The sequence below is a fragment of the Helianthus annuus genome, chromosome 9 (assembly GCF_002127325.2).
Source record: "Helianthus annuus cultivar XRQ/B chromosome 9, HanXRQr2.0-SUNRISE, whole genome shotgun sequence".
NCBI classification, from domain to species: domain Eukaryota; kingdom Viridiplantae; phylum Streptophyta; class Magnoliopsida; order Asterales; family Asteraceae; genus Helianthus; species Helianthus annuus.
The window spans coordinates 109,752,288-109,775,313 of NC_035441.2; the positions used below are offsets into that span (position 1 = coordinate 109,752,288).

Genomic DNA, 23,026 nt, shown 5'->3' on the forward strand with positions numbered 1-23,026 from the left:
AATTGTATACAATTATTAATCGTACAAACCCTAGTCTATGGCTTATTTCTAACTTCCTATTTAAACATATTACATTCATATATTTGCTAATCGAAATAAATCGATTATTTCATACTACTCATACACCATATGCTATCTTTCATTTTGTTCGCTATGAGCTATCCTACACATTCCATTACTCTCAGTACCTCTGATTAGCTTTAAGCTCATAGGAAGGGTCGATTTATTATCATACGCCTACTGTAATCATTCGAAGACTTATTATTACAACCAAGTCACCCTTTTTACACCTACTTATCCGTACTTAACATGAAGACTAAGCATTATTTCCATGGTTACTATTGTTATCTATGTCATGCATATCTTTTCTACCATGCCTTGTTCAAATGAACATGGCCAACAAGCCGAGCATCAAGGTTAGCATTTCTTATCGATACTTGTCGTTTCGTATATTCTATCATAATTTCCACAGTTATGATCGTTCAAGTTCAGTACCACCAGTTCACATAAAAGCATCATTCAATATGTAACTTTCTATTTAACATCCACAAGTTAAACCATTTACTAACCTTGCTAATTTGGCACCGACCAACGTGTAACAACCCGAGTCGACTCGCTCCTTCACGAATCCGTATCTTAACAGGGTTGATCTTGTCCATCTGGTATCATGAGCTTTCATTCATGAGCATTCTTTCACCGTTCTCAGTAGATTCATTGCATCATGATTTCTGCCAATCTCATTATAAAATTAGGGGTTTACACACTTCATTCGATTTTATTTAAACATGATGTTTATCACCTGACCTCGTTTTTACATCAATACTTTATTAATTCCTTCTTAAGACATTAGTGTGTTAGACCTATTCATAACATGTCAATACATGGCCATTTCTTAATATATCATTCTTGTTATTTATATATATATACGTATCGAGGTACATGTTTTAAATCCGTCCCACGGTTTTAAATGTAACATCCATACCCCTCATTCCTTCTATGTTTGAATCCATCTAGCGGCTTCAAACATATCATTCGTACCTTTTCTTCCTTACATGTGTTTTAACAAAAACTTAAAGTTTTACCTACCTTCAGCAACAAGATTTTAAAGTTAGTCATCTCAGTTGTCGAATCATAATCACTTCATTTTAGTTCCATCCACATATGAGCTTTCTTCTTTCTTACACATTCGACTACCCAAGTAATTGGGTTCGGCATAAACACTCTCAAAGAGAGTTAAGCATACACATTCGACTACCCAAATAAGTGGGTTTCGGCATAAACACTCTCAAAGAGAGTTAAGCATACACATTCGACTACCCAAATAATTGGGTTTCGGCATAAACACTCTCAAAGAGAGTTAAGCATACACATTCGACTACCCAAATAATTGGGTTTCGGCATAAACACTCTCAAAGAGAGTTAAGCATACACATTCGACTACCCAAATAATTGGGTTTCGGCATAAACACTCTCAAAGAGAGTTAAGCATACACATTCGACTACCCAAATAATTGGGTTTTTCGCATTTAATCATAACTTCTTCTTTCAATCCATATAACGGATTAAGCTTCTAACATTCATTAGAGCATTCAAAATCACCCGTTCAAAACGGATGGTAGCTTATTCTTATTCGACTTGTTCGCCAGAACCGGTCGACTCGCATAACTTTTCATAACCTTCGTTAGCATAACCAAATCCGCAATGGATTTGCTATTTCGCATTCGCTACAACATAGCGCCCACCTGCTACCCAGTTCTACCGGACATACCTGCAATAATTGCCACGGTCTCACGAACGTCATATGCTTCTTGCGTACTGGCCAGGTGCGCAATTCACACACTAGTTTCGTGCCTTCGTGTAATCATCGCCTTATGCCCGAGAAATGGGTTTCAGTTTCGTGCACATTTCTAAAACTTCCCCAAGACCACATCATTGTCTTTCGTTTAATAATTTCCCTCCCAAGGAGACCCCTTCCTTTTTCTTTTGACATTGGTACTCATACATATTAGTAGTGTGTACCTGGGGTTAATTTTGCCTATTTGCACCATTGCCCGCCTTAGCGTTCATCCTATTCTGTATTCACGGATCATCCTCTTCACGCTCTTAAGCTTACCTTGCACATAACACACTATTAGTTTCCTTCAAGTACATAATCTAATACATACTTACATTCGCCTTTGCATGTAGGCCTCGATCGAGTCTTGGATTGTACGGGTTCTTGATTACGAGAGCACACCGGTTTGAGTTCAAGCATTTACTTTCTATTACTTGATTCTCTCAAACCAGGGCTCTGATACCAACTTGTTACACCCTAACACGTAATTAGCGAAAGTCGCAGCGGAAGTTCGTGCCATAAAAATTCTTTCATTATAAACCTTACGTCTTACTTGAAAGTTCACTTTTATAATAACTCTTTTATATCGAATACGAAAAACTGACTCAGTTATAGAATAAATCATAGCTTATGTATAACAATTTACATCCTTAGACAACCCCGTACAATCCCTTAAATGACTCGGTCTTTGATCTTTATTCCTTGATGATCCTCCGTGACCCGCACAACCTGCATTCACCACATACATTCAAAGACATTAGCACACAATGTATAAAAAAGATCATTCGTATATACTTCACATCTCGTTCTTTATCAAACTTCAAGCATTTCATCTGCGTATCCATTTCCTGGCGAGGCTTCATGAATGTACCTGCATTACTTATCATTCTCAAGGTACACCATTAATAACGTTAACCCTCAATGTGTCTAAATCATACACATATATGTACTTACATTGTGACAACTCGAACTTTCGACTTGCTTTGATGTAACGTTACGTGATTAAGAGAACTGAATTATATGATTTTAAATGAATATTTGTTTACGTGTGTTATGTGTGTATGTATGTTATGCGTTGCATGAGCCCAAACTACACAAACCGGTCACACAAGCCCTTTGGGCCACACTTGAAATCGGACTCCATTTGATACCCGAGTTGGGCTCGGCCCACTCCCCCACTCGCAACACAAAATCGGAATTAGGGGTTTTGTTTCCTTGTTTTTGCAAAATCACAAACACACACAACAACCCTAGACTCTTTCTCTCTCTCTCTCGGCTGCTTGGATCCCCGACGGCGAACAACACTTCTCGGCTCACCCTCTCTTTGATTCCAACCGGTTAGTGTACATTGTTATTTGATTGTATATGATGATGTTATGATCTATGCGTTTACATGATGATTATATATGATTCTTGAGCATTACATGATGTAATTCGGATGATGATAGTATGGTTGATTGTGATAGAACTGGCTTACATGTGTGTTTTGTTATAAATCAAATGTTAATATGTGGTTCGGATTGTTAACGTGTTCATACGGATCGGATGAGACTCGATGTAATCTGTTGTTATGCTATATGATTCGGATGGTAACTTGTGGATGTGCTAAGTATTGGGCTAGGTAATTAATCACGGTTACATGTTCATATAAATAGATTATTGTTCATATGAATGCTGTTCATGTTGATTCGATGTTCTTGAATTGTTATGAATATGCATGAAATCTGAATTAACTGTTGATAAATTACCGTGATTGATCTGATTTCGAAACTGCCTTAGATGTTTGCTAGAATCACGGATAAGTCAATGCAGGAATTATGGAAATCAGTTACATACTCGGTTACGACACATAGTTGCGAGTCAGGTTGCGACTCGTAACCAAGCCAGCACAAGTCGAGACCATGGTTGCGAGTCCCGTTGCGACTCGTAACCAGACCATGATGAACCGAGACCACCGTTGCGACTCGTAACCACCGTTGCGACTCGTAATCTCCGGTTGCGACTCGAGATCGCCGGTTGCGACTCGAGACCACCATTTACACGCACACTGTTGGGCCTTCACTGTTACGGGCCCAATCTATTGAGCCCAACGATTGAATTTGTGGACTGTTTGCTATTGGACTTTTACTATTACAGGCCCAACTGATTGGGCCGGACACTTGGCTATTTGTTTAACTGTTTTGCTTTGGGCTGCTATTGGGATACGTGTTCATTGCCATGATCAATACGTGTTAGTAACTTACGTGTTTTATACAAACCTGACTTGCGTGATAACCATGATAGGACGTGAGTGACCATTTACTTGCTACTTGTACTTTCTGTGTATCTGCCGAGCAAACCAAGGTGAGTTCACACAGCCAAGGCATGGGATTCCCGGGTTGGGAATTGGGTTGGATATGTTGGATATGGAATGATTACTCGTACTTACGCATATACCAGACTATAGACCATCGTCCTCAGGCTAGTCAGGACACGTTACGTAAAGCCTACGTAACCCAGTACAATTGCCATATGTCTCCCGGGTCGGGAGGACACGTTACGTAAAGCCTACGTAACCCAATACCATCCACTGGCTTCCAGGTCGGAAGGCCACGCTGCGTAAAGCCTACGTAGCCCCCACGCGTACCACTGTCCTCGGGGAAGGGCACGTCACGTAAAGCCTACGCGACCCTGTACGTATTCCTGTTCTCGGTAAAGAAGAACACCTGGTCGGAAGTTAGTCTAGTAAGTACCGTTAATGAGAAGCCCTCATTAGCCAGGATAAACATGGGAAGCCCCCACCTTTAGTACACACTAGTATGGGAAACCCCCACTAGCTATACTTATGCACTATGTTATGAACTTACTTTCTGTGAACTCGCTCAACTAGTTTGTTGATTATTTGCTGCATGCCTTGCAGGATCTTAGGTACATTATGGAGCTTGCACAGGGAGGAGCAGGTCGTTGTGGGATTTGGATCATGAACGATATTGAACTTATAACTATTTTGAGTTTACATTACTATGCTTCCGCTATTTAAACGATGTTGGTTTTTGAAACATCAATCATGTCACGATGATTTACCTTGATTACTTTTATATTGAATGCTATGTTTGATATGATTGATGGCTTGATCCTGGTCAGTCACGCTTCCAAGCGGTGGTACTCCGCGGGTGGATTTTGGGGGTGTGACAGATTGGTATCAGAGCCATTGGTTATAGAGAACTTGGTTTTAATATGGGAAAACGTTTTTATTAAAACCGGACTATAACCAGAACAGTGCTCTCAACGATCCACAACGACGCTTCGCTCCACGTGCAAGACTCGACATCCTAGGTAATAAGGTTATGTTTATTGCCTGTTTGCTAGAACTGCTTAGAACTTTGCTCGCATTACGCTTAGATACACATGATACTATAGCATGAGGATCCCTACGTGCTCACACTTTTCTGTCATCGCCCTACTCGCGAACCACTCTCATTTACGTTACTTTTACAATGAAGATCATGTCTGGAAGAATCAACATGACACAAGCCCAGCTAGAGGCTCTCGTTCAAGCTCAAGTTGCTGCGGCAGTTGCAGCAGCTCAAGCAGGTAGTATATCCTGCAGTATAGGCACACACTAGGATCTTTAGATCCTACATTAACACTCGTATTTAACTTCGTCCTATTCGTACACAATAGGTCAACACGCGCAGCAGCCTGTCTGCACTTTCAAGAACTTCATGGACTGTCGTCCAAATTCCTTCAGCGGCACAGAGGGGGCAGTGGGACTCCTCCATTGGTTTGAAAAGCTAGAATCAGTATTCGAAATGTGCGAGTGCCCTGAGGCTCGCAAGGTCAAGTTTGCCACCGGCACTTTAGAAGGAATAGCACTAACTTGGTGGAACGCCCAAGTTCAGATCTTAGGGTTGGCAGCTGCTAACGCCACCCCATGGAACGATTTCAAGGAACTCATCAAGCGTGAGTACTGTACGCGCGAAGATATTCACAAGCTGGAAGACGAACTGTACAATCTGAAGATGGTTGGGTCAGAAATCGAAGCATATACCAAACGGTCGAATGAGCTGGCCGTTCTGTGTCCAACTATGGTGGACCCTCCATACAAGCGCATTGAGTTGTATCTCAAGGGATTGGCGCCAGAAATTCAGAGCCATGTGACGTCGGCTAACCTCGAAAACATCCAGGAAATCCAACGCCTCGCTCATCGCATCACCGATCAGGCAGTAGATCAGAATAAACTGCCCAAGCGTGTTAATGCTACTGCTAACGTCACCACCTCAGTTACTCCTGCTACATCTGGTGACAGTAAAAGAAAATGGGATGGAGATTCCAGCAGAGGCTCAGCATCTGTTCAGTCTCAAGCGCAGCAACAGAAGACTGACCATTACCAGAGTCCTAGTCAGCAATCCTCTGGTAATCACAGACAGAGGAGATATCAGGGTAGTCAACCTAGGTGCCACAACTGCAACAGGCATCACCATGGCCCATGTAACAAGGGTCGTTGTCAAAGGTGTCTTAAAATGGGTCACGAGGCCAAAGACTGTAGGAGCCCTCGTCCTGCGAACCAGAATCAGCAGCCTCAGCAACAGCAACAGCAGCCACAGCGTGGAAACCGGGGGTGTTTCCAGTGTGGGGCTGAAGGTCACTTCAAACGCGATTGCCCTCAGTTGAACCAGAACCGCAACAACAACAATAACAACCAGGGCAACGGCAACAACAACGGCGGGAACAACAACAATAATGGCAACGAGGCAAGAGGTCGAGCTTTCGTTTTGGGAAGAGGAGACGCAGTGAACGATCCCAACGTTGTTATGGGTAAGTTTCTCCTCGACAATATTTACGTTACTGTTTTATTTGATTCGGGTGCGGATACAAGCTATATGTCTGTGAAAATGTGTCAACTGCTAAAACGTGCACCAACACTTTTACCCACCAAACATGTAGTAGAGTTAGCTAACGGTAAAAGTCTAGAAGCCACGCACGTAGTTCAGGGTTGTAATCTTATCTTAGCTGGCCAAGCCTTCTCTATTGATCTCATTCCCATAGTTTTGGGTAGCTTCGACGTCGTGATTGGGATGGATTGGCTTTCCCAACACCAGGCAGAAATTTTATGCAGCGAAAAGGTTATTCGCATTCCTCGTTCGGGTCAGGAACCTCTAGAAGTTCAAGGCGACAAGAGTGGTGCTGTGGTTGGCATCATCTCATTCTTGAAAGCTCAGAAGTGCCTACGTAAGGGTCACACTGCCATTCTGGCACTCGTTACAGATGCATCGACGAAGGAAAAGAAATTGGAGGATATTCCAATTGTACGTGATTACCCTCAGGTGTTTCCTGAAGACTTACCTGGCTTACCGCCTCATCGTCAGGTCGAATTCCAGATCGAGCTCGCTCCAGGAGCAGCACCCATAGCTCGCGCACCATACCGTCTAGCTCCATCAGAATTGGAGGAACTGTCAAAGCAGCTACAAGAACTCCTGGAAAAGGGTTTCATTCGTCCAAGCTCTTCGCCTTGGGGAGCTCCAGTACTCTTCGTGAAGAAGAAAGACGGTACGTTCAGGATGTGCATCGACTACCGTGAACTCAACAAGGTAACGGTGAAGAACCGTTATCCTCTTCCACGCATAGACGACTTATTCGACCAGTTGCAAGGATCGTGTTACTATTCCAAGATCGACCTACGGTCAGGATATCATCAACTGAGAGTCCGCGAGGAGGACGTCTCTAAGACAGCATTCAGAACTCGCTATGCTCACTACGAGTTCTTGGTCATGCCGTTCGGACTTACGAACGCACCTGCAGTATTTATGGATCTTATGAACAGGGTGTGCAAACCCTATCTCGACAAGTTCGTCATTGTTTTCATCGACGACATCTTGATATACTCCAAGAGTCAGGAGGAGCACGAGCAGCATCTTCGCCTTATATTGGAACTCCTTCGGAAGGAACAGCTGTACGCTAAGCTTTCTAAATGCGACTTCTGGCTTCGTAAAGTCCACTTCTTAGGCCACGTGGTAAACAAGGATGGGATCCATGTCGATCCATCCAAGGTAGATTCGATCAGAAACTGGCCTGCACCGCGTACACCGACGGAAATACGCCAATTCTTGGGTTTGGCAGGTTACTACAGACGGTTTATTAGAGACTTTTCGAAGATTGCTCAGCCGCTTACGCTACTGACACAGAAAGGTGTTACCTATCGCTGGGGAGAGCCCCAGGAGACTGCTTTTCAGCACTTAAAGGATAGGCTTTGCAGCGCACCTATTCTTTCACTGCCAGAGGGCACAGAAGACTTCGTGGTATATTGTGATGCATCCATTCGGGGACTTGGATGTGTGTTAATGCAGCGCGACAAGGTTATTGCTTACGCCTCCCGTCAACTCAAGATTCATGAACGGAATTATACGACGCACGATTTAGAGCTGGGAGCCGTGGTTTTCGCGCTTAAGATATGGCGACACTACCTGTACGGTACCAGGTGCACGATTTACACCGATCACAGGAGTCTCGAGCATATTCTTAAGCAGAAGGATTTGAATATGCGTCAACGACGATGGGTCGAGTTACTTAACGATTACGAATGCGCCATCAAGTATCATCCAGGCAAAGCCAATGTTGTGGCTGATGCCCTCAGCCGGAAAGACACTCTACCAAAGCGCGTGCGAGCGCTACAGCTTACGATTCAGTCTAGCCTTCCAGCACAGATACGAAGTGCTCAGATAGAAGCACTGAAGCCTGAAAACGTCAAGGCTGAAGCCTTACGCGGCTCACGACAACAAATGGAACAGAAGGAAGACGGCGCCTACTATGTAACGGGCCGGATCTGGGTCCCTCTTTATGGCGGTCTACGCGAACTTGTAATGGATGAAGCTCACAAGTCTCGCTACTCGGTACATCCAGGGTCGGATAAAATGTACCACGACCTCAGCACTACTTATTGGTGGCCTAGTATGAAGGCCCACATCGCTACGTACGTTGGGAAGTGCTTGACTTGTGCAAGAGTCAAGGTTGAATATCAGAAGCCAGCAGGGCTACTTCAGCAGCCTAAGATACCTCAATGGAAATGGGAAGAAATTTCCATGGATTTCGTTACAGGCCTACCTAGATCCCAGCGTGGGAACGATACGATATGGGTGATCGTGGATCGACTCACTAAGTCTGCACACTTCCTACCTATAAAGGAAACGGACAAGTTCTCCACTCTCGCAGACGTATATCTTAAAGAAGTTGTTTCGAGGCACGGGGTGCCCACATCTATCATTTCGGATCGCGACGCACGATTCACGTCAGAACTATGGCAAGCGATGCATAAATCATTCGGCTCACGGTTAGACATGAGTACAGCATATCATCCTCAGACGGATGGGCAGTCTGAGCGAACGATTCAAACTCTCGAAGACATGCTTAGAGCATGCGTCATCGATTTCGGCAACGGCTGGGAAAAGCACCTCCCTTTGGTGGAGTTCTCTTACAATAACAGTTACCATACCAGCATTCAAGCCGCTCCATTCGAGGCATTGTACGGGCGTAAATGTCGGTCACCCCTCTGCTGGGCAGAGGTGGGGGATAGTCAGATCACGGGTCCAGAGATTGTAGTGGACGCCACAGAAAAGATCGCACAGATACGACAACGCATGGCGGCAGCACGCGACCGTCAGAAAGCCTACGCGGACAAGCGTAGAAAGCCATTGGAATTTGAGGTCGGGGACCGGGTTTTATTGAAAGTTTCACCCTGGAAGGGTGTGGTTCGTTTTGGCAAAAGGGGCAAACTGAATCCGCGGTACGTCGGACCATTCGAAATCATAGAAAAGATTGGCAAGGTAGCCTACAAGTTGAACCTACCAGCTGAACTCGGGGCAGTTCACAATGTCTTTCATGTGTCGAACCTAAAGAAGTGCTTATCAGATGAAAACCTCATCATTCCTTTTAAGGAACTCACTATCGACGAGCGGTTGCAGTTCGTCGAGGAACCAGTTGAAATCACGGACCGGGATGTGAAGGTCCTCAAACACAAGAGAATCCCTCTTGTCCGAGTTCGTTGGAACTCCAAACGTGGTCCAGAGTACACCTGGGAACGCGAAGACAGGATGACAGAAAAGTACCCCCAGTTATTCGAAACCAATGCTACCACTACTGAGGCTGAAGCTACTACTTCGGAATTTCGGGACGAAATTCCAGATCAACGGGGGGAGGATGTGACACCCCAGGAAAACCAGTGAACCATTGAACTTACCTAGCTACCTCAGTGAGTGCATACCAAAATTTCGGGACGAAATTTCCAATTAGTTGGGGATAATGTGACAACTCGAACTTTCGACTTGCTTTGATGTAACGTTACGTGATTAAGAGAACTGAATTATATGATTTTAAATGAATATTTGTTTACGTGTGTTATGTGTGTATGTATGTTATGCGTTGCATGAGCCCAAACTACACAAACCGGTCACACAAGCCCTTTGGGCCACACTTGAAATCGGACTCCATTTGATACCCGAGTTGGGCTCGGCCCACTCCCCCACTCGCAACACAAAATCGGAATTAGGGGTTTTGTTTCCTTGTTTTTGCAAAATCACAAACACACACAACAACCCTAGACTCTTTCTCTCTCTCTCTCTCGGCTGCTTGGATCCCCGACGGCGAACAACACTTCTCGGCTCACCCTCTCTTTGATTCCAACCGGTTAGTGTACATTGTTATTTGATTGTATATGATGATGTTATGATCTATGCGTTTACATGATGATTATATATGATTCTTGAGCATTACATGATGTAATTCGGATGATGATAGTATGGTTGATTGTGATAGAACTGGCTTACATGTGTGTTTTGTTATAAATCAAATGTTAATATGTGGTTCGGATTGTTAACGTGTTCATACGGATCGGATGAGACTCGATGTAATCTGTTGTTATGCTATATGATTCGGATGGTAACTTGTGGATGTGCTAAGTATTGGGCTAGGTAATTAATCACGGTTACATGTTCATATAAATAGATTATTGTTCATATGAATGCTGTTCATGTTGATTCGATGTTCTTGAATTGTTATGAATATGCATGAAATCTGAATTAACTGTTGATAAATTACCGTGATTGATCTGATTTCGAAACTGCCTTAGATGTTTGCTAGAATCACGGATAAGTCAATGCAGGAATTATGGAAATCAGTTACATACTCGGTTACGACACATAGTTGCGAGTCAGGTTGCGACTCGTAACCAAGCCAGCACAAGTCGAGACCATGGTTGCGAGTCCCGTTGCGACTCGTAACCAGACCATGATGAACCGAGACCACCGTTGCGACTCGTAACCACCGTTGCGACTCGTAATCTCCGGTTGCGACTCGAGATCGCCGGTTGCGACTCGAGACCACCATTTACACGCACACTGTTGGGCCTTCACTGTTACGGGCCCAATCTATTGAGCCCAACGATTGAATTTGTGGACTGTTTGCTATTGGACTTTTACTATTACAGGCCCAACTGATTGGGCCGGACACTTGGCTATTTGTTTAACTGTTTTGCTTTGGGCTGCTATTGGGATACGTGTTCATTGCCATGATCAATACGTGTTAGTAACTTACGTGTTTTATACAAACCTGACTTGCGTGATAACCATGATAGGACGTGAGTGACCATTTACTTGCTACTTGTACTTTCTGTGTATCTGCCGAGCAAACCAAGGTGAGTTCACACAGCCAAGGCATGGGATTCCCGGGTTGGGAATTGGGTTGGATATGTTGGATATGGAATGATTACTCGTACTTACGCATATACCAGACTATAGACCATCGTCCTCAGGCTAGTCAGGACACGTTACGTAAAGCCTACGTAACCCAGTACAATTGCCATATGTCTCCCGGGTCGGGAGGACACGTTACGTAAAGCCTACGTAACCCAATACCATCCACTGGCTTCCAGGTCGGAAGGCCACGCTGCGTAAAGCCTACGTAGCCCCCACGCGTACCACTGTCCTCGGGGAAGGGCACGTCACGTAAAGCCTACGCGACCCTGTACGTATTCCTGTTCTCGGTAAAGAAGAACACCTGGTCGGAAGTTAGTCTAGTAAGTACCGTTAATGAGAAGCCCTCATTAGCCAGGATAAACATGGGAAGCCCCCACCTTTAGTACACACTAGTATGGGAAACCCCCACTAGCTATACTTATGCACTATGTTATGAACTTACTTTCTGTGAACTCGCTCAACTAGTTTGTTGATTATTTGCTGCATGCCTTGCAGGATCTTAGGTACATTATGGAGCTTGCACAGGGAGGAGCAGGTCGTTGTGGGATTTGGATCATGAACGATATTGAACTTATAACTATTTTGAGTTTACATTACTATGCTTCCGCTATTTAAACGATGTTGGTTTTTGAAACATCAATCATGTCACGATGATTTACCTTGATTACTTTTATATTGAATGCTATGTTTGATATGATTGATGGCTTGATCCTGGTCAGTCACGCTCCCAAGCGGTGGTACTCCGCGGGTGGATTTTGGGGGTGTGACATACATACCCACATACATATACACCTACATACGTACATACACTCATACATACCCTTATACATACCTACATACACAACTACATACTTACATATCCTTCCTACAACTAGGCATACGTACATACACTCGTACATTTCATTAAGCATAACTACATATCCTACTACATACGTACACTTGGAGTTATAAACATACATACGTGTATGCCTACACACATGCTTACATAACTTCTACATACGTATACAAATACATACAAACACACAAACTTGCTTATCTACATATGTACATACTTTAACGAACACGTACTAGATCACGCGTACCTCTTATATATCCATACATTATTAACGTGTGCCTTAGACTTAGCTTTATAGCCCATAAACATCCAAGGAACCTTCAAAATCATGTTTGGAAACTCCGCCGTAGTCCACGGATATCAAACCGAAGCCCACGGTACATATATTAACTTAAATAACAAGATTTCAGCTTTTGGGACTTGGGAAGGCCGTCACCGACGCCCCTAGGGCCGTCGGCGACGGGCCTTGCATTTACCCGTAGCCCAAAAACCCGTAGACAGGTAATTAACCCGTCAGCACAAAAACTGATTTTCTAGAGCCCGTCGGCGACGCCCCCATGCCCGTCGGCGACGCCCTCTAGATTTTGCATTTTTCTGCAGCTCCGTTTCGTCGTCCGTACGCACTAAAACGCGCATAACTTTTGAACCGTTTACCCGTTTAACCTCCCGTTTCTTCCTACATGCTTGTAAATTCACATTCTATCGTATGAACTTAAAATCTCATATCCGGATTAAGGAAATTCTTAACTTACACTATCGGCTTATTATTCACTTATGAATTATTCGACCCGTTATGGGTATTTATACATTAAAAGGTCTATAACATACAAAACCCTATACTTCACTTTCATACTAGACAAAGACATTACTCTAATCGAATAGCTCACTTCCAAATGACTTTTAAGGTCGTTTACCCGAAATCCCCACCAAGGGCGTTTTTGTCAACTTTGCCCCATTATTAACAACAAGCACTACCTTGCATAAGCAACCAATCCTACTACCTAGTTACGATTCCTAATCACGCATACCTTGCTCGGATCAAAGCTGAGATCCGTTTAATACTTCATCAATATCATACCATTTGTTCCTATTCGACCTCAATTACCATACCTAGTTAAGTTGCATATAACTTTACATAAATAACTAAGAAGTGATTACGGAATCACTTACCTTGAGCGTCCATTTTCGCATTGGCTTCCTTGTCCCCTCTTGACCCGTTAGTCTTTCGTGCTTGAGTCCACGTCCACATGATCCCTAATGCTTTCATGTTACTGCAATCACATCCTTGTTAGTGTACACGATTTCACATATAATGATCATATCAAAAGCGTAACTCACATTTGACTTTCATGGTCAAGTCTAATAATCATAAAGCATACATCCAAAACCACATCTTTCTAGACTCATGCAATCCATCATGTTAACGCATAAAACACATATTAATTTAGCACCTACCATACGACACTATGTACATTCCGTACTTATGATGTGATGTGTGTAAAATGCAACATATAAAACACATCAATTAAGGCATAAAACTAACCCTTTTTAAGTACTAATGTTGGATAAAGAGTGTTTTTGTCTTCCTTTTGTATTTTCAGGATGAAATGAGCTCAAAATCACAAAAGAAGCAAAAAGATCACTAATTCTACCATAAATACAAGAAAAGGAACAAAAGTGGACTGCCCGGACCCTCAACGGCACCTCCCAAGACAAAGAGAAGAAAACAGAGTCTGAACACGCCCCGTGTCCAGCGAACACGGGGGCGTGCCCAGGAAGCAGCAGAAAAGACAAACCAGTAGAAGCTTCCATTGCTCACCACGGGGCCGTGCCCAGCGGGCACGGGGGCGTGTTGAAAGTACAGCAGGCGCATTAATTGTAATTCGCAATTACAATTAATGAAGAGAGAGAGTGTCAGACGGGCACGGGGCCGTGTCCAGCGGACACGGGGCCGTGTCCAGCGTTCTGTCCAGCCTATAAATAGAGGAGCTTGGTTTCATTCTCCCTCATCCCTTGGCACACCACCTCTCTCACACCTCATCCACCACCCACCACCACCATAACACCATCATCCACCACCATCATCCATTGTCCATCGTAGAGTGTGTGAGTCGTCTCGGGATCCAAGATTGATCGTAAGAGTTCTTGACAATCAAGGCCATGTTTGCCTAAGTCTCTTACATCACTTGGTGAAGACAAGTGTTTAGTATAATACTTTTTATTTTTAATCTTTTGCACTTTTTATTTGGTTTTGTATTAATGACTTTAATAACTAGTTACTTATGTTGAAGGTGATCTTTCCTTATCGTTTGTCCGTGGTGTCTTGGCATTATTTTACTGTCTATATAAAATAAAAGATTTTCACCATTCATATCTCCACGGTCTATATGGAGGTATGTTGGCTACCTGGTCGGGGGTTAAGGGAACGGTTTGGTAAGGGTCTTGCCCTTGTTCAGCGTTTAGAGGTCCTGCTTGGGACCTGGGTCAAATTTAGTAGGATCTCCTTCAATGCCCATAGGTATTGGATGGCGGGGATCCAAACTCTTTGACCCCCTCATAAGTTAACTACTATTAATACTATAACCCGGCTATTTAGGACTGTATCCCTGCTGACTCAGACTACTTAGCCGAGGGTAACGTCACCGCCAAAAGCGGGGCCTACCACAATTTGCATTAATAACTTAATTCATTATCTTTCAATAATCCGACCCTTTAGGATTGTATCCTTGCTGACTCAAACTACTGGGTTGAGGGTAACGTCGCCTTCAAAAGAGGGGCCTACTACAATAACTAAGATAATCTCTTAAACAAGTGCAAAAGTGCGAAAATAATCAAAGGTTATACTAATACACGTGTCGGATCCAAGTGATTCATCTTGTCTATCTGTTTTTATTTTATTTTATTTTTCAGCATTTAGTTAGTTTTTATTTTTCTTAGTTTAAAACATTTTTCTAACTTTTTGATTTGATTAGACGTTGAGGATAAACCGGTATTAAAAGCTCTTGTGTCCTTGGACGACCTCGGTATCTTACCAACACTATACTACGTCCACGATGGGTGCACTTGCCCATATGTGTGTTTAGTGTTAGTAAATATCGTGTTTTATAAATTTAAAACTTGGCTAAAAGTGTAAAAAGGGCTTAAATATATATCTAAATTATATACACACCGACACGCATCAAGTTTTTGGCGCCGTTGCCGGGGACACAAAGATTTTAAGAAAGTTAGGAATCAACGGCCTAATCATCTTTTTATTTTTCTTTAATTTTTAGGATTTTTTTTTAGATTTTTCAGCTTCTGCAGAGCTCAGCACGGGGCCGTGCCTGGTCGGACACGGGCCGTGCTCAGCAACGTTACTGGCAGTTTTTGTTTTTCAAGTTACAGAAGGCTGACCACGGGGCCGTGTTGGTGCAACACGGGGCCGTGTCCAACTTCCAGTAACTGGGATCTGAAAAACAATCACTGTAACTCCGACCACGGGGCCGTGTCCAGCGGACACGGGGCCGTGGTGAACCTTCTGACCAACATTCTTTTCTGTTTTTATTGCAGGACTTGGAACCCGACGCCAACCTCGTGTAGTGTATGAGCTCCAGTTCCAATAAAGACATAAAGGAACCATTAGAAGAACCCGAACGCTTTCTCAGAAAAAGGTTAAAAGCCAAAAACCAAGAGAAGGTTTCGGGTGATCCACCCCCAATGGCGGACCAACGTACCCTCATGGATTACTTACGACCCACCGTAGGTAATCTAGGCGCCGCTATCAATGCACCGAATGTAGAAGCTAACAACTTCGAACTTCGACCGCACTTGATACAAATGCTCCAAAACTCCGCGACCTTTCACGGGCTCGCAGACGAGGATCCCCATCTACATATAACTAATTTCTTAGAAATATGTGATACCTTTCGGATCAATGGAGCATCAAACGACGCCATCCGCCTTCGTATGTTTCCATTCTCACTGAAAGACCGAGCGAAAGCTTGGCTCAACACCCTCCCAGCTGGATCGGTAAACACCTGGGATGAACTAGCCCAAAAATTTCTATATAAGTATTTCCCTCCTTCTAAAACTGCTAAATTAATGGCTGAAATTAACACATACTCACAAGAGGACGGGGAATCCTTATATGAAACTTGGGAAAGGTTCAAGGAGCTATTACGCAAGTGTCCCCATCACGGCCTCGCAATATGGCAACAAGTATCCACTTTCTACAATGGGTTGTTGCCACATACTAGGCAGACACTTGATTCTAGCTCCGGGGGACTTTTAGGTAATCGTCGCCCACACGAAATATATAATCAGATTGAGGAAATTGCTCAAACCAATTTTCAGTGGCACACTCCCCGGGGAAATAAATCTATCGCCCCGGGCGCCCATAAGGTAGACGAAAACACCTCTTTACAAGCCCAAATCGAGGCCCTTTCTTCAAAAATAAAAAAATTAGAAATGACCAAAACAGTCTCGGTCATGGCTTGTGAAGGGTGTGGTGGGTCACATGAAAATTGGAGTTGCATGAAAGAAACGGACGATCAACAAGAAATGGTAAACTACATTGATAATAGACCTAGGCCGTCGGGTCCTCCAACGGGGACCTACAACCAAGGATGACGAAACCACCCGAACCTTGGTTGGAGGGAGCCCGGCAATAGTAGTAACCAACAACCGCAACGAACAAACTTTCAGCAATCAAGAAATGAGTCGCAAAATTTCACTCAACAAAGTGGAAGAGAGAGGCTCGAAGATACTATATCTCGCCTTGTCTCCGACACTGATAAGAAAAATTCGGAAAGATTCCTACAATTAGAATCAAATTTTAGGAATCAACAAGCTAGCATTCAAAACATAGAAAAACAAGTAAGTCAACTAGCTCAAAATTTTTCCGAAAGACCACAAGGCGCATTACCTAGCAATACCGAAACCAACCCAAAGGCGCAAGTTCACCTCATCACACTACGAAACCGCACCGTAGGGCCTGCAGAAGTACCTCCAGCAACGGAAGAATCAACGCCAACACATCTGCAGGAGAAGGACACTCCTCCATCAACAGAGCCTACCAAGGCCCCTCGAGTTCCGTAGCCCGGTAGGTTAATTCGTCAGAAAACCAATGAGCAATTCGCAAAATTCGAAAGTTTGCTAAAACAATTGCATGTCAATATTCCTTTTATCGAAGTCCTAACCCAAATGCCCAAGTACTCTAAATTTATGAGGGACTTCCTTACACATAAAAAGAAAATTGAAAATTTGCAATTAGTTAATTTAGGCGAAGAATGCTCTGCCCTCGTACTCAATAAACTACCCCAAAAAAAGATCGATCCCGGAAGTTTCACGATTCCATGCTCAATTGGGGAATCTCCCGTTCGCAATGCCTTGGCCGACTTAGGGGCTAGCATTAACCTCATGCCCTCTTCAATGTTCAAAAGGCTTGGCTTGGGAACCACAAGCCCCACAAAAATAAGCATACAACTCGCTGATCGATCGGTCAAGTTCCCGCAAGGTGTCATCGAGAATGTCTTGGTAAGGGTAAGCAGATTCGTTTATCCTGTTGACTTTGTCATACTCGACATGGAGGAAGACACCGAGGTCCCCCTTATTCTAGGGAGGCCTTTCCTTGCCACCGCACAAGCAGTAGTGGACATGAATGACGGGACACTAACTTTAAGATATGGGGACGATGAGGTAAAGTTTGGGGTTGGGAAGAGAATAGAGGATGACGACCCGGTCCACTACATGAAGGTTATTGATTCAAGCTTGGATGCCGCTCTCCGACGGTGTAACTTGGGAGGCAAGGCACTCCAATCAAAAGACGTGTGACCGGGAATCGGGTCTAGCCAAGGACCCTTATAAACGTGGCGCACCACGGAGGCATTCCGCGGACCTATCCTTAGTTTAGTTTAATCTTTTAGTTTTTGCAGAATAAAATGGACTCATGGTGGTAATGGATGAAAAAGGGAACAAGAGAAAATGGAACCATGTAGAAGAACAGAACAAACCGACAAAAATCTCCATAACAGAAGGCTCCACACGGGCCGTGCTCAACCAACACGGCCCCGTGCTGAGCCCCCTGCAGGAAATCACCCAGTTCAGGTAACTGGACACGGGCCGTGTTCAGCGGACACGCCCCCGTGTCCAGGCTTCTGTTTCACTTCTATAATTTTTGTTACTGGCACTTGACCACGGGGCCGTGCCCGGTCAACACGGGGCCGTGTCCAGAGTGCCAGTAACACAAATCTTTGTTTTTAAACACACTTTTTCACATTCTAATCAACCAAAAACTTTATTTTTGGACACATTGAGGACAATGTGTAATTTAAGTGTGGGGGGGATGCTAAAACCTTGAAATTTTGCAAAATCCTAAAACAAGCCTTACACAAAACTCTATTGGAACCGCTAAACATCCCAAATTTTTTCAAAAAACTTTTTTTTTATTTACTTGTCTTAGTTTAAGTTGGGAATAACAAGTTATAAAATGGTTATATATTTTTTTTTTTTACAACCGATAGCGTCGTGATAAAAAGAACTAACATAAGAAAATTATGAAACGGTATAACAAGTCTAGCTAAAATTCAATTATATATGCTTGGTCACATTAAAAACCCATTCCCACAAAAGTGAGTTTTGAGCCTTTATTGAGCATAAAAATATACATATTTAGATTAAATGCTCATTTTTCGTTTCTTGTGTGAATAGCCGCTCGGTCTTTACAAATCTAGAACTTGCCACGACGATACATTCCCGGTCCTTACCAACTTAAACCCAAGTAAGTAAATGATGGAGGCATTAGGACTAACTATTTTTCTTTCAAAACCATTATTTTTCATTTTTTTTACCTACCCAAAATCCCCCTAGAAAAACCCCTTTGAGCCTAAACCTTTCATTTCATTACCCCCAAAACAATTTTTTTTACCCACCAAAAACCTTTTTCATTTTTTCACCCTTATTTTAGTAACAAGCTCGGTTTTTCATAAACATACCCTCTATGTGACGAAAAAAAAAATATATATATATATATGGATAATGAAGTCAAAAACAAACAAAAGCTACAAAAGCTTGTTTGGAGAAATACTTCAAAAATAAATGTCACTAAAAATAAGGTATTTTATGAAAACCGACACTTGTTACGATTTTCGCCCTTTTTACTAACCACTAACCAACCACCCACCTTTAAACCCAAGCCTTCACCCCAAAAGTCCTCTTGATATTTACAAAGGTAAAAAGTTAAAAAGGAGGAGGATTGATCGCTTGGCAAGCCTATGGAAAACGTAAATCCGTGCCGCTCTCGAGCGATTCACTTAAATATACACCTTCGGCCGAGTGTTGAGTGATCTCCCGTGAGGTATGTGAACTTGTATATAAATGGAATTTTGATAAGGCATGTTATGCCAAAATAAGTAGTTTATCTTATGAAAAGTTCAAAATAAATCATAACGAATAGGATTGTAAATAAAATAAAAATAAAACCTATAAAAACCTTGGATTCCCGACACTCTAGGACAAGCTAAAAAACTTCTCTTCTACCTATTCCATTTGGGAGTGTAAGCCACATTAAAAGAGTTTTGCTTGAGGACAAGCAAAAGTTCAAGTGTGGGGGTATTTGATGTGTGTAAAATGCAACATATAAAACACATCAATTAAGGCATAAAACTAACCCTTTTTAAGTACTACTGTTGGAAAAAGAGTGTTTTTGTCTTCCTTTTGTATTTTCAGGATGAAATGAGCTCAAAATCACAAAAGAAGCAAAAAGACCACTAATTCTACCATAAATACAAGAAAAGGAACAAAAGTGGACTGCCCGGACCCTCAACGGCACCTCCCAAGACAAAGAGAAGAAAACAGAGTCTGAACACGCCCCGTGTCCAGCGAACACGGGGGCGTGCCCAGGAAGCAGCAGAAAAGACAAACCAGTAGAAGCTTCCATTGCTCACCACGGGGCCGTGCCCAGCGGGCACGGGGGCGTGTTGAAAGTACAGCAGGCGCATTAATTGTAATTCGCAATTACAATTAATGAAGAGAGAGAGTGTCAGACGGGCACGGGGCCGTGTCCAGCGGACACGGGGCCGTGTCCAGCGTTCTGTCCAGCCTATAAATAGAGGAGCTTGGTTTCATTCTCCCTCATCCCTTGGCACACCACCTCTCTCACACCTCATCCACCACCCACCACCACCATAACACCATCATCCACCACCATCATCCATTGTCCATCGTAGAGTGTGTGAGTCGTCTCGGGATCCAAGATTGATCGTAAGAGTTCTTGACAATCAAGGCCATGTTTGCCTAAGTCTCTTACATCACTTGGTGAAGACAAGTGTTTAGTATAATACTTTTTATTTTTAATCTTTTGCACTTTTTATTTGGTTTTGTATTAATGACTTTAATAACTAGTTACTTATGTTGAAGGTGATCTTTCCTTATCGTTTGTCCGTGGTGTCTTGGCATTATTTTACTGTCTATATAAAATAAAAGATTTTCACCATTCATATCTCCACGGTCTATATGGAGGTATGTTGGCTACCTGGTCGGGGGTTAAGGGAACGGTTTGGTAAGGGTCTTGCCCTTGTTCAGCGTTTAGAGGTCCTGCTTGGGACCTGGGTCAAATTTAGTAGGATCTCCTTCAATGCCCATAGGTATTGGATGGCGGGGATCCAAACTCTTTGACCCCCTCATAAGTTAACTACTATTAATACTATAACCCGGCTATTTAGGACTGTATCCCTGCTGACTCAGACTACTTAGCCGAGGGTAACGTCACCGCCAAAAGCGGGGCCTACCACAATTTGCATTAATAACTTAATTCATTATCTTTCAATAATCCGACCCTTTAGGATTGTATCCTTGCTGACTCAAACTACTGGGTTGAGGGTAACGTCGCCTTCAAAAGAGGGGCCTACTACAATAACTAAGATAATCTCTTAAACAAGTGCAAAAGTGCGAAAATAATCAAAGGTTATACTAATACACGTGTCGGATCCAAGTGATTCATCTTGTCTATCTGTTTTTATTTTATTTTATTTTTCAGCATTTAGTTAGTTTTTATTTTTCTTAGTTTAAAACATTTTTCTAACTTTTTGATTTGATTAGACGTTGAGGATAAACCGGTATTAAAAGCTCTTGTGTCCTTGGACGACCTCGGTATCTTACCAACACTATACTACGTCCACGATGGGTGCACTTGCCCATATGTGTGTTTAGTGTTAGTAAATATCGTGTTTTATAAATTTAAAACTTGGCTAAAAGTGTAAAAAGGGCTTAAATATATATCTAAAAATATAACACACTTCACGCACATCATGATGCTAAAGTACTTACAACCACATGATCACATAATCATACTCGCATACACATTCGCTTACATATACTTTCACATATCATACACCTTCGCTCTTAATCACCTTGATTCAAGCACATCTAATACAAGGTGAGCATTACACCATTCAAGCACAAGGTACAAGCTCCTAATGCATAAATTTGACCAACATATACTTTCAACCCGAATTCGTATACGAGTTCCATCTAAAGCATATTTTTCAAGTTAGTAAACTACTACTTTTATCACAACCGCTTTCTATACATGCAAACTCACAATTTTCATACAATTTCACTTTCTAGCTTCACCTAGTCATTTTATCAAACACTTGGTGTGCGTACAATCTACTATGCATAGTTTACAACTAGTTCAAGCATAGCCATTAACTTCTAAATTCTAATCACCAAAAGAGTGTTCAAAATCACATTCCATTCTTACAATTCACCCTAAACTAACATCACAAAACCCATTTCAAGCTAGTAACAAATACATCAAACAAGGATTGGACATGGGTAGAACACCCATGTCGCTACTTCATTCAAAATTGTGGGTTTCTTCTTAAATCATCAAATTAGTTGGAATCATACATAATACACGTTTTATATAACGATTCTAACACATAATCACGCTTAATTTCATACCAATTCGTGGATTAAGCAATAACCCACTTCATACAAGATGATCAAATCATAAATTGGAACTTACCTTATGATCAATACACTTAGATTAAGTTGTACCTAGCCTCATGCATTCGATTTCTTCTCAAAATCAGGTTCAATTTTTGAGTTCTTGTAAGTAGTTGAAGAACAAGGGTTTCCCCTTGTTCCTGATCATTCTCACGCACACACACACCTTGTGTGTGTTAGATTTTTGTTTTAATAAATTAACTTCCAAGTTTGGCACTCTAAGTCCCTCAAGTTTTAACTTACTATCATATATGCCACAAGTTTCATCATTTAGCTTATCTAATAGGCATTTAACTAGGTTTATTAACTTAGTTATTGTATCTCATTTTATTAAACATGGCAACATGCTAACGAATTTAATAATTCGAATTTTGGGGTGTTACAAAAGATCACAATTAAAGGAGATAAACCCTTTAGATCCACTAAATTCACCTCTGTGATGAAAACTGCGAGTTATATAAGGAAAGGATCTATAGTGTATTTGATTTCTATAATCACTAACACTAAAGGAAAAGAATTAAAAGATATTCCAGTAGTATCCCAATTTTCAGATGTTTTTCCAGAAGAATTGCCAGGATTACCGCCAGACAGGGAAGTCGAATTCAGAATTCATCTGTTACCAGGAACAGCACCGATCGCCAAAGC

At 42.4% G+C, this 23,026-nt stretch overlaps 1 long non-coding RNA gene across 1 annotated transcript; it reads right to left on the reverse strand.

Moving 5' to 3' along the window:
• Positions 1-2,348: 2,348 nt before the first annotated feature.
• Positions 2,349-22,732, reverse strand: LOC118482048. The gene is made up of 3 exons (XR_004866957.1): positions 22,401-22,732; positions 13,565-13,654; positions 2,349-2,563 (listed from the first exon to the last, which is right to left on the reverse strand). It is a non-coding gene; the product is annotated as an uncharacterized LOC118482048 (long non-coding RNA).
• Between the last annotated feature and the right edge of the window lie 294 nt (positions 22,733-23,026).